At 46.5% G+C, this 9802-nt stretch overlaps 1 long non-coding RNA gene across 1 annotated transcript; it reads right to left on the reverse strand.

Annotated features, from left to right (window-relative positions):
• Window positions 1–2890: 2890 nt before the first annotated feature.
• LOC306655268 lies at window positions 2891–3770 on the reverse strand. Its single transcript, XR_013762248.1, has 2 exons — window positions 3650–3770; window positions 2891–3557 (listed from the first exon to the last, which is right to left on the reverse strand). It is a non-coding gene; the product is annotated as an uncharacterized lncRNA (long non-coding RNA).
• Window positions 3771–9802: the final 6032 nt, after the last annotated feature.

The following is a 9802-nucleotide window of genomic DNA, read 5'->3' on the forward strand; positions in this document are numbered from 1 at the left end:
ATTAGCTTCAGAGTTTTATTAACATAATATCGCTCTCTTCTGAAGAGCAGTTTGATGAGTTTTGACAAATGTACAGTCACATTGCCACCACCACAGTTGAGGTCCCAGGATTTAGAGCATTCTGTTGCCTCAAAAGTTCCCTCTGACTCTTGGCAATCAACTCCCACCCTTTGGCTCTGAGGAACCATTTACCTGCTTTCCTATCGTATAGCTTTGTCTTTTTTCCAATTCCATATAATTGGGATCATAAGATATGCAGTGTTTATAAGCTGTGGGTGGAAGAAATTCAGTGTTGCAACCTGGAGTTTTTTAATGAAATAAAACAGAAAATATCAGAGTGAATCACATGTATTCATAGTATATGTTGTGAAATTTTTGTTTTAGGTGTATGTGTAAGTCTCAGTGTGTGTTCTGAACCACAAGCTACATTTCTTATGTGTCACAAATTTTAAAACAAATATAAAAAATGACCTTAATAAAAGCTGGGCACGGTGATGCATGCCTATAATCCCAGTGATGCAGGAGGCTAAGGCAGGAGGATCACAAGTTCAAAGCCAGCCTCAACAATTTAGAGAGCCCTAAGCAAGTCAGTAAGACCCTGTCTCTAAATAAAATATAAAAAAGGGCTGGGGATGTGGCTCAGTGGTTAAGCACGCCTGGGTTCAATCCCTGGTAAAATATAAATAAATAAAAATGACTCTAATAATCCTCCTGGGAGGTTAACTCCAGGACCATCCTTGATGTGTGACTGGACAGCAGGTCCATGAGGCTGGAGAAGGGGCAGAATAGTAATAAAAATACACTGCAACATACCCCACTGCAGGCTGTTCCTAGATTATCCAAGTACTAACACGTGAGCACGAGGTGCTAAAGTGCCCACCTGAGGCAGGATGCTGCCCGTCAGGACAGGTGCAAACCGGGTGTTCTCTGCTCACAGACTGTATGTGAGCATCTGAAATCGGGTGGCTTCGTGTCTGGCCCAGGATGGAGCCTCTGCTTTCCACCTGTTCCTTCATGACCCTTGATGTGTCCTCGGCCACCCTGAGGCTCAGGCTCCTGCGCTGTGAACTGGTGGTCTTGGTTCCTAATTCTCAGAACTTCGTGGGCACTCAGGTAAGGCAGGGTTCACCCCCTCGGGCAGTGTATGCTCTGGCCAGATTATTCTCTATGGTGGGGGCTATCCTGTGGCCTTAACTCACTAGCTGCCGATAGCACCCTTCTCTGGCCTTGTGAAACTGTCGCCAGTCATTGCCAAATGTCCCCGGAGGGGGACAAATTGCCCCAGTTGAGAACCACGAAAATAAGGCATAGACAAACTATCTCTGGCCACAAATCCCTTCTTCCACTCGCTTTATATACTGAAATTTCTCATGCATATCAGGTATGCAGCAGGTTGGGGGCCGGGTCTACTGCCAAGCAACAGAAGGACCTCAGCTCATGGAGCCCAGACAGAAAGGTGGCTTGCATCTTGGGAAGTTTTTTTGTTTTTTGTTTTGGTTGTTTTGAGTAGGACTGCCGTGCTTTGGGACCCTACTGGGCTTCCTCTTAATGCACATCCTTGGCAAGTTTTTAAACAGCCTGTACCTCTTTTCTAATTTGGATATTGAGAACAGCAGTCATCCCTTCCCCGTAGAGTTCTCGCGAGGTCTGAACAGTGTAGTTTACATCAAGTGTGGACGACAGCACCTGGTCCAGTTAGCCCTCGGTAAGGGTGAGTTTTGTTTAACAACAGTGACATGTTCAACAGGCTCTGAGCCAATGCTGCGTAAGCACGGTCCCCACTGTGACCAGCTCCTCCAGCTCAGCCCCGGGCTTTCTTGGTTTAGCACTTAGAGCCCCACACCTCGGGAGACCTCTCGGTCCTGAGAGCTGCTCACCCTGCTCATCCTCCGGCAGAGCTGCGAGTATTCTGCTGAGTCATTTGGTCCGCAAATGCTGGCGGTGCACTTTTATTACTGAGAATTGTGCTCAGGTGGGAGGGTTCAATGAGCCTCCACGTCCAGCAGGAGACGCACCACGAGCCGTGTTTTGGATGACCAGGCCAGGAGCACCCAGGGCACACTCCGCCAGCGTGGCATCTGCAGCAAGGCTTCCACGGAGAAAGCACCCAAGGTCAAGCTGGAGCCCAGGCAAAGCAGGTGTGACGGGCACGCCAGTTGTTAGTAACCTAAAAAAGAGAGTTCCAGGGTCTTGTACTAGGATGTAAGTGATTTATTAACACAGCCCTCAGGAGTGAGTGCTGCAGATGTGAGCCAGTGGGCAACCAGCTTTGCCTGAGCTTCTCAGCTTGCCCAGGAGCTGACCCAGGGCAGAGTGACTTGGATTGGCTCATGATCTCAGACCTGAGCACCCTCCCGGTTTTCTGCTAGGCTAAAACTTTCCTGAAGAATTAGTTATGCATTGGTACTAGAGAGGCATTTTGATTTACGAGATGGCGGTTGTTGAAGCTGTCAGTGTTGATTGCCTATGAGAGATGTCCATTTCCTCCTTAGTAGCAACCCCAATTTTGTTGGGGGAAGCAATGATTCTAAATAAAATTTCTTTTCCAGAATCTCTGGGGTTTTGTGGGACACAGTTATGGCCAATGAAATATAGACAAGAATTCCCTGCAGAAGGCTTCCCAATAAATCAAAGCCTCAGACTCTCTCATCCTTGGCACTTTCCTGGAATGCAAAAGATGCCAGGAGGTGTGGGGGCCATCTTGCTTTCACGAGGAGCAAAGACACTGGACGAGGATGCCAGAGAGGAAGTTAGAAGGAGCTCGGCTGGGTCCTTTGTGACTCTTCATCAATAGCTGGGCCAGTCGCCAAATGCCCTTCTGTGGACTTCTATAAACATTTATCTTTGCTTAAGCCCTTTTAGATTTTCTCTGGTACATGCAACCAAACACAATTTTAACTGAGCAGGGGCAGGGTGGGGGTGTTGATCTCAATGGTGCTTGGTACATGTTGTGAGCATCAAAACCTTGCTGACATGGACGTACTATGACCGTCTGTGTGTGTGTGTGTGGTGCTTCTGCTTGATGGAGTTTTCACGAGATCGGTCAGGGATCCCTTCTGCACAAGGCACAGCCGCTGCGGTGCCAGGGACCCCCAATCCTCTAAGGGGTTCATGAAAATGCTTTACTCTTTTTGAAAATCAAAAGTAAAGCTCCAACTTAAGTTTGTCTTCATTCTAACTTAGGCATATAACTTTTAATACCCCATCTTGGAGGAAGGGGCTCACGAAGTCAAAATTATTACAACGCATGAGCATCTTTATGTCGCCCAGATCACCTCCTCCTTCTCCTCTCAAAAGGAGCTGGTCTCATTTCTTCTCTTCCTTTCCCACAGTCGTCTTCTTGTGGACACACACTCGCGTTTAGCAGAGGCAGTGGGGAAACTGGACAGGCTTTGGCATCTAACAGAACTGGGTTTGAGCCCCAACATGACTTCAGACTGTTAGGTTGGAATTTGGGCAAGTGTAGGAGGGAGAGCCGAGCAACTGAGACGAAGGTTAGCACGCCAAACGGTGATCAATCAAACGGACAAGAAAACTCCACTGACCCTTAATTCCACCTGTTGACCCTTAACTCTACCTGTTGACCCTTAATTCCACTGACCCTTAACTCCACCTGTTGACCCTTAATTCCACTGACCCTTAACTCCACTTGTTGAACCTTAACTCCACTGACCTTTAACTCCACCTGTTGACCCTTAACTCCCTTAACTCCACCTGTCACTCAGCAAGACCCCCGCCTATTCCGGCCTATAAAGATCCTGGGCATCCAGGGCCACATTTCTCTGGCTCCCTACCTGACCTGTACCCCGGGGGGGCTGGAAATTTCGCCTGAGAGCCAAATTCCAATAAAGCTTGCTTCGGCCACTTTCTGCCCGATTTTATTTGGCTGCTAACTGTGCCCGAGCTTACACAGACAACTTTCTGAATGTCTCCAGGTGTCCATTTTTAGGTAATTGATTGATGGATTGAACAAAAACGTGAATATCCACTGTGCGTCAGGTACTTCGTGTTCAGGGGGAAGGTTCTTATGAGGATCATAGGAATTGATACTTGTGCTGCCTGGTGGCTGGCACGTGGGGGCACTGGATGGGTTGTTTGCCATCAACCCTGACTTGGCTCCAGGTCTGCCGTCCCTTCTCTCAGCCCCTGTGCAACACGGGGTTCCTGAAAGCAGCATTCTGGCAGAGAACAGGCCCTCATCTGCTGCGAAAGAGCCACTCTGCCCAGAAGGGAACCAGGGCCAGATCATCTTCCCGCCATCTTGCTGTGCTGTCCCGGCCTCCCTCTTCTGATGATTTTGTTCTGTACGGCTGTACAAAATTCTGTCAAGCACACCAAGCAGAGAGAGTGTAGTTTCAGCTAATTCAAAGGCCCATTTAGCCCAACCTTCATTGGAAGAAGCTGTCAGAATTTCAGACTTGGTTTATTCTTTAGTTGTGGGGGATTTTTTTTCCTTCCTGATTATAGTTCCCTTACCAATCCTATGAAAAAAACTATTGGTTATTAGAAAAATGTGGATTTCCCCATTATAATAATATACTGTGCCACATCAGAGTGCACTGAGGATTTTGTAGTGTGTTATAAAAGTGCCAAATATAATTTGTATGTAAATATTCTATGGAAAGTGTTGCTTTCATTTTTTTTTTCCTATCGCCTGCAGAAAACCACACCACATGCATTTGACACAAACACAGTGCCAGATCCCGCTGAGATAAGAAAACATCCTCACACAAAGTTGCCCGTAGGGGAGATGAAATGTCCCTTGGATCAACTTATTCAGATTCGGTGTAAGAAAAATCAGTGGGTCTTTTCTCCAGTAGGCAGAGACTTAGGATTTTGTTCCCTCTGCTATCAAGCATCCAGTTTAGACCCATTTGCCCCTGCCTGGTTTGGGAATTCCGAAGAGGCACTGGAGAGAGCTGGGCCAGTGTGCTCCACCCAGGCAGGAATCACTGTATTGAAGCCGCCTTGTTGACATGGAGCAGGTTAACTCAATGAGCACTAACTCTCCCCCACCCCTTGTTGCTGGGATCCATCCCCAAGTATCCTTCTGGTCCTAGACACCCCTCCCTTCCTTACCTGACTTGTGAGCAGATGCTGATGGTGTGCCTAGTAGGGAACAGGGCGCTTTCTTTAAGAAATGGTAGTTTGAGGCCCGACATAGTGGCACACACCTGTAATCCCAGCTACTTGGAGGCTGAGGCAGGAGGAGCCCATGCTCAAGGCTACTCTGGGCAACTCAGTTGGACACTGTGTTCAAGTAAAATGAAAAGGGCTGGGAATGTAACTTGATGGTAGAGCACCCTGAGTTCAATCCCCAGTACTAAAAGAAGGAAAAAAAAAAAAAAAAAAAAAGAAAGGTAGTTTGAAGCTCTAAACGACACATTCAACCCACTACCCAACGACGTACGCACATAATTTGGCCCCCATCCCTCAAACGTGCTCTTAGGGTGGGCCATGTTCCACATTTTCTCAACCTACTCTTTTGCTTCAAGCTCAGCTTTCCCAGGAGAGCAGGAGGTCAGGATTCACTGAGTGTTCACATCCTCTCTAAAAGGCCAGGAGCACACTGGAGCCTGCTCTCCTTCCTGTGTTGGCTCCCTCCTCAAGGGTGGTGAGCAGCGGGAGAAGTGCCTGCCTCGCTTAGGCTCCAGGGCACAGGAAGAACCGTGTCCTGAAGTGTTTTTATTTCCCAAGCCTGTGAGTGAGCCCGAGATCTGGGCTGCAGAGTTCAGTGTGCAGATGCCCAGAGCAGGGGACCTTTCCCTGACTGCTGGGCCACAGATGGAGAAGCAGCAGGGGACACCCTGAGCACTTTGGAGACTTGGAGGAGGATAGCTGTGGGAAAGGACAATGCTGAGAAAAATGGAGGGCCAGGAGGGAAAGTAGTAGAACCAGTTTGGTGGATCTGGCAGTTCTTCCCAGGGCGAGAGTGTCCAGGCGGTTGAGCCCTGGGGTCTGGGGTCTGGGATCTGAGGGATCCTGTGCTGCTGGGTGGTGTGCTGGGGCCCATCCACTGCTCCTTACACAAAATGGCAGATCTTTGATGTATTTACCAGTCTCTTCTAAGCACCCAGGAGAGTAGCTGGCACACTGTGTGAGGCCAGTAAACAGTTAAACAAGAAAGATTGAGAGCAGGCACGTAAGTAATACCACTTGGTATTACTAATCAAGGCTTAGAGATGTGCAAATATGTGTGCACATAGTGTTTCAGTGAATAGCGAGTTAAGTGTAGGTACACACGACTCTGTGTGTACCATAGACAACTTGAACGTTAAGTGTTCACATATGGGTTGAGATTCAGGATACATTTTAAATTATTTTTTTAAATATCAGTTAATATTTTCTGATTTATGCAGGAAATATGTAATGCTTTTATGATCATGCATGATCTGTAAAGTGACAGGTTTTGGGTGTGCTTATCCTGACTTTGACTTTATCAAGCAGTATGGTTGAAATGGAGGGTGTTGTTGGCTGTCTTCAGGCGCTAAGTGCTTTTTTGTGGAAGGTCTCCATGAGGAAGTAGGGTTGGTCAATTCTGCAGGGCTAAGTGACCTGCAGTTTAGGGTCATTTGAGGCAAGGAGGAGACACTGGGCTTTCAGGCAGCTAGGATCATGATCCAGCAGCGCCCCCAATGTAGGATCCCTGTGAAGCCAGATTAAAGAGTTACTAGCTTGCTTCTGTCTCCCTGTTGGCTCACACAATTCAACTTCTCTGAAATTATTAAACTATTTTTTTGTGTTGTTTATATAATTTTTTGGTGTGTGCTTTCTTGTTTTAAAAGTTCAAACAAATGCATTGTTAAAAGGACAGAAATGTACAAGTAAAGAAGAAAATGAAACAGGCTATATTGTACCTAGTTGAGATAAGCACTTTTAACAGTTTAGTATTTCCCCATTTATTTACAAAATGACAATTGCAACATATGCATAATTGCTTTTTTCACTCAAAATGATATAAAAATTTTTAGATCATTAAAAAATCCTTAACACATGCTTTTTATTGTTTCATTATGTTTCAGTATGTGGATTTACATGAATTAATCATTGTTTTAGACTTGAAAATTTACGTGATTTCCCCAAAGTTTCTTCAACTATAAATAATATTGCAATGAGAATCCATGAATATGCATTGCTAGCTTTCCATCCTCTAAGTGGGATCTCTGTGTCAAGAGCACGTTTACCCTGGTCATTTTCAAAACTAGTAGAACAAATTCATGTTCTTTCAACTGATTTTCACTATGCCTATTTGTTTCTTTGCTCTGAATAATTATTACCATTGACAAAAATATTTTTTTCTTGCTGAACAAGTGAATCATGGCAAACCTGCTTGTAGATGCTAGAAAGCAGCAGAAAGTTCCATGCCTTCCTGCTTTATGCTACCTGGAGAGGGAGTAATTCCCTGTGTCCTGGGAGTTGTCTTGCAGAGGTAAGGAACATTTGTGGGCTAAGGGATAAGAGCTCTTTTCTTCTTCTTTAGGGACATATTTGACTCTGAGTCAAATTTCTACCTCTACTCCAGTGGTTGGGTACCTGGTGAAAGTGGAGTGCCCGCTGTTACCAGGTCAGGGCAATATTACCACCGAGTCAAAGCCAGCTTGGGCCTGGGAGCAGCCCCAGGTGAGCCCTAATTGTGAGATGGGAAGCCAAAACTGTGGGGTCCCCTGCATGTAATGACTCCCTTCTCTGAATGTGTCCTTTTCCGGAAACTGTACTCCCTCTGCTGTCCTCCTGGCTTGCTCTGAATTCCCAGAAGGACCTTGTGTGGCCGATGGTGGTCATATGAACGTAAATATTCAGTTGCACCTAAGAAGTTGACCTCATTAGTGTTTCAGTCTCAGAATCATCAAGAACTGGACCCCAAATCTGTGTCACATCTGTCAAGTCAGCGGAAGTCGGCTCCTCATTGTGGAACAGAGAGGCTAATGCTTCACATCCTTTAAATGGTGGAAAGAGGTAATAGTCACAAAACCAAGTCAGACCCCAATAAACAGTGATAGGGGGGCTCATGGCTGTTTTATGAAAATTGACATGAAGACGACTGGTTAACCTGCTCTTCCACAAGGGCTATGCAGTCCCTCAGGACTCTGCCCTTACAAGAGCCCTGAGACTGGTCGAATGCTTTGCCTTGGCTGGCCTGGAATTCTTATGGCCATGAACAGGAGTCTCTGCACCTTGACCTTTGCACTGGACACCACCAATTATGGAGGTGGTTTTGATTCTAGTATAAGATGTGCCTAACAAGTTGAGCGTGTTCCCTAGACCAGCCCAGATAGGCACTGATTCCGGAGCTCTTTCAAAAGCAGAGGAAGAGGAGAAAGGAGAGGAACCATTGGAGGAGGAAGCGTGGGCGACAGATCAATGCTCACAAGACATCTCTTTCATTCGTCACCATGATTCAGTGACTCAGTGGGAGAAGTAACATTCAGATCAATTTCATTGACATGAAACCCGATGGGGAGAGTTTAAGCTCTCCCAAGTTCCTGGGCTGGTCGCCACCACCTTCAAATGCACTCAGCCTGGGGAGTCCCGGGAAGACTCTAAGTGTCCATGGGCTTCTGCCGGGGCCTAGGGGTCCTCCCCACCTGAACCCGGTGCAGGGAGGTCCTCCCATGCAGAGCTCATTCTATGGACTGGAGAATCCATTAATCAAAAGGAACACTCTCCATGTTTGGCTGTAGGGGCTTATAAATAAAGAACCCTGCGCTCCATAGAATGGCATGTTGGGCTCAGTTTTGTTTCTTGCAGGCTCTGAGTGGCGCATAATAATGCAACTGCTTGCTCAGGGCTTGGGCTCCCTGTGATGCTTTCATCCTCATTAGCTTTCAGGAGGCTGATCAGCAGCACTGAGCGCTGGCAATGTGTTTTCCCAGCTCTGCTTTTGCAGCCCCATGTGGTGTCTTGGCAGGTCTGAGTTTTGGCTTATGGATAAGCGATTGTTCTCATCTCTGGGAACAGAGAGTCATTCTTAGGAGTCCGAGTCCTGGCTGCCAAGCTGGGTTCTCCCGGGCATGCCCCATGCCCTGCATACACTTCTGAAATTCTTGGAGGGAATCTTCCAGGTCATTGGACCTTAATTCTCCTGCTTTCCAACTTCACCAGGCCAAGTCTAACTCATTCTTTGTGCTTCACTCAAAGGTTACTTCATTGATTCCCAAGGCTGACTCTGGTCCCTCGCCATGACTCCCTGTTCTCGTGTGGGGAACCCAATCTCTGTTTTGACTCTTCACTGTCAGTTGTTTCTATTAGACTTGGACCTTCCTAAGGGCATTGTTCATCCTGATGTTCGTTTTAAACAATATCTGAGAATAGTTAGCAAATGTCTTTTGAATCTTCTCTTTGGAAAAATTCAGGCCTGTAAATTAAGTTTTAAGATAATCTACAAGATCAAAGAACCCCTGGGGTTAGTCAGGCAGACGTCCACAGATCTCAGTACACAAAACCTTCTCTTGGTGTTTCAACATATCAAATACCCATATCTCCACTGTGAAACTTTTCCAAGGGTAATTCAGACAGCATTTGGACATCTCTAGTGATGGTGAGCTCGATCTCTCTGGGACTGTCCTGATGAGGCAACTTAAGGCTTTGGAATGTGGGTGTATGATGGATGGATGGATGGATGAATGGATGGATGAATGGATGGATTCACTAACTGAATGGATTTTGCTGGGAACTATCTCAGTACTGGGCCCTTTTCTAGGGAAACGAGGATGAAAACATCAAGCCTCTACTCTGAAAGATAGTCTAGGGCAGAAAGCTGACAACAAAAGTGCATTTCATATAATGTCAGGTGTGATTACTG

Source organism: Sciurus vulgaris (assembly GCF_902686455.1).
Source record: "Sciurus vulgaris genome assembly, chromosome: 2".
NCBI classification, from domain to species: domain Eukaryota; kingdom Metazoa; phylum Chordata; class Mammalia; order Rodentia; family Sciuridae; genus Sciurus; species Sciurus vulgaris.